Source organism: Vigna radiata, chromosome 11 (genome assembly GCF_000741045.1).
Source record: "Vigna radiata var. radiata cultivar VC1973A chromosome 11, Vradiata_ver6, whole genome shotgun sequence".
Classification (NCBI taxonomy): Eukaryota; Viridiplantae; Streptophyta; class Magnoliopsida; order Fabales; family Fabaceae; genus Vigna; species Vigna radiata.
The window spans coordinates 1049398-1052974 of NC_028361.1; the positions used below are offsets into that span (position 1 = coordinate 1049398).

The window sequence follows — 3577 nt, forward strand, 5'->3', positions numbered from 1 at the left end:
CTGAAACCAGAAAAGATGAAGGCCACTAGAGATGTGCTGAGTGACTATGGGAACATGTCAAGTGCATGTGTGCTATTCATATTGGATGAGATGAGAAGGAAATCAGCTGAAAATGGACTAAAAACAACAGGTGAAGGGCTTGAATGGGGTGTCCTGTTTGGTTTTGGACCAGGACTTACCATCGAGACCGTTGTTCTCCACAGTGTCGCAATATAACACTGTCTCCCAATTCTATTATTTCCTCGGGTACCTGACCCATGAGAGATTTTACTTTTAACTTTTTTTTATCAAAGTAATACTTGTATTTATAATGCGGAAATAATAAATTATTGTTTTTCTTTTTCTCTTTGAACATGTCTTCAAAATTAGAGAGAATGTACTTTTTAATAATAATTTTGTCTGGAAAAATTATACAAAAACCAACGACTTTTTCCTATGGAGATTATTTATTCTAATGTCGAATGACTATTCATCTTATATATATTAGTTACAAATTTCCACTGTTGAAGCATCTTTGAATTTTTAACACAACTAAGAAGAAGGTTAATGCTTGTATTTAAAAGAAATAAAATGTATGTATTTTTTTATCTATTCATTATTAAGAAACACTGTTATTAAAAAATTATATTAAAATAATTGTTAAAAATACAATTTTTTTTTTCAAAAAGAAAATGGAAATGAGTGGAAGTTAAACTGTAGAATTCAAGGACTAAGTGTGTATTAAGTGTTTGACATAGACTAAAGACGATTTGACTACAAAATGGAAGACATGATGTTTGAAAAGTGTTAGTTTTATATTCTCACCACTCCATTTGATATTAAAAATGAACACACCTTTAATTTCGCATATATACACGACTTTTTGTACTATATTTAAGTTAAAATTGAAATCATTAATAAACACTGACTTTTTTGTTTGTTTGTTTTGTTTTTAAAGTCATCTATGAGCATACTTGCTTATTTTAGTAATTCTTTTTAAATTTATCTATATTCGTAATGTTTTTAAAATATGACAACAAAATAGAAGTTAAACTGATAAGTTCGCTTCATGTTCTTTGCAATATACTAGAACAGAAATTTAAAAGATTGAAGTTCATGAATATTTTAACTTTAATAAAAAAAAACGGATCATATTATTTAAAATGTCTTGGACATGAAGGTTTGTTTTTTATTTTTTAATTTAATTTTGTGACATAAGATGTATGTTTTGGTTATGATATATCACTTTTGTTTAACTTTTTTGATATGATAATAAATTTTTAAAGTTTAAAACATTTTTGTACAAGTCAGTCTATCTTTTTTTGCAAAACAAGTAACCTAAGTTCCTACTTATTTGAGTACTGGTCTCTAACAAATACAACAGTTTTATTTTTTATTTTTTAATGTAATTTTGTGACATAATGTGTATGTTTTGATCAAGATATACAAATTTTGTTTAACTTAAGAGTGTATGGACATGATAATCAATTTTTAAAGTTTAAAACATTTCTCTACAAGTTAGTCTACCTTTCTATGCAAAAGAAATAACCTGATATCCGAATTATTTGAGTACTAGTCCCAAACTAATATTGTAGGTTTATTTTTTATTTTTTTTATGTAATTTTGTGACATAAGATGTATGTTTTGGTCATGATATACCAAACTTGTTTCCTTAAGGGTGTATGGATATCGTAATGAATTTTTTAAGTCCGAAACATTTATATACAAGTGAGTCTATCTTCCTGTACAAAACAACTAAGATAAGTCTCCACTTATTTGTCCCGTGCATATTTATTTTTTATTTTTTAAAATATGTTTAACTTAAAGGTGTATTAACATTGTAATTAACATTTTTATAAGTTAAGTCATTAATATTGTAGATTAACATTATAATAAACATTTTTAGATTAACATTATATCTAACATTATAATTAACATTTTCAGGTTAATATTATAATTAAAATTTTTAGATTCATCCTATCATGACAAAATTTACTATGTTTATCAACTTTTTCCATTGCAAGAATATCTATGTACACGAAATAACGACTCCAAAATTAGAAGAAAAAAAAACAGACCCAACAACAACCAAAAAATATAAAATAAAGAAAAAATTAAAAAAAAGAACAAAAATAACCAAACAAGAAGAAAGCAAAGACGAATGACAGTTGAATGCTTCAAATGAACGGGGCAACTGCAAATGGTTGTGAACTTTGAAACGAATGATGGGAACCTCCAAAACCCACGTTAATAGTAGTTTCGTCCTTCAACTTTGCTTCGAAACCAACGGAGGATGCAGCGAGAACGAACGGCAATTGCAACGACGGTGAATGGCTATTCTAATGACAGCAAGCGACAGATACAACAACAACTGATGATTCTCTCGCAACTTTAAAAATGAAATTTAGAATCCATATAGAAGAAAGAGAAAACCCTTAATTTTTAACTTTTCAAAATATTATATTAAAAACAGAAGTTAGAATATCATTCTTAAAATAGAAGAACACCAAGCGTACCACAACGGGTAGGTAGCTCCATTAGGTTGACTGTGGAAAATGAACCACTTCACTTTTATATTAATTTAAAATGTTGAGTGGTCACATTTTCTTATGGGTTCATGGAACCTAGCTAGTGCTGCTTGACCAACGATGTAACATAAAATAGCATAATACCAATAATTCGCATGCAACCTACCTATCTCTACCCCCACCGTTTATAATTAACCTTACAAAGATACTACAAAAACTGTTTTTATTTATTTATTTAGGAATAGTTTTCAATTAAAAAATTTCTTTACTTTTCTTTCTCAAAACAGTAAAATTCAAACACCCTATTACAAAACGTTTTAATCGCGTATTGAAATTATATAGATAAAAAAGAGCCTAAACAACATAGAAGCTAATTAATATCTCATACAATTTATAAACAACTATATGTATATTAATTCACTGGCCAATTACCATAAATTAACCCTGTATTAAAACAAGTCAACCCATAACATATGTAGTCAATTCATGGTAGTAGAATAATCGACACATCTCCACTCCACAAGTTCCACAGACGTGATAAAATATATATCACCAAGTATTGGTTAGTCAATTCAAAAAACAAATGAATGAGTTAAAGGTGGTAGAGACGGTCTTCTAAAATATGCCACCAAACTCAAACATGGTAGACTACAACGTAATTGCTGATCATGCACGTGCACCTACCCATTTCCAATCCACTTTTGCATACATATAAAACGCAAACCCTTCTTCCATCATCATCAAACACAACTTCAACAACAACAGAAAGCCCTTCTACTTGGTCACTTACTGTGCAAATACCATCACCAACATCACCGCCCACTTCAAACCAAACCAAACGAACATGGTGACTGTGTCGGAGATCCGCCAAGCTCAAAGGGCAGAAGGCCCAGCAACCATCCTTGCCATTGGAACTGCAACCCCACCAAACTGTGTTGATCAGAGCACGTATCCCGACTATTATTTTAGAATCACAAACAGCGAGCACATGACCGACCTTAAGGAGAAGTTCCAGCGCATGTGTAAGTTAATTGTTGAATCAATATATGTATAGTTTTATCACTTTCACA

At 30.0% G+C, this 3577-nt stretch overlaps 1 protein-coding gene across 2 annotated transcripts in view; it reads left to right on the forward strand.

Annotated features, from left to right (window-relative positions):
* Nucleotides 1-3577, forward strand: part of LOC106777513 (chalcone synthase 17) — a 10837-nt gene that overhangs the window by 1294 nt on the left and 5966 nt on the right. The window lies entirely within an intron of this gene.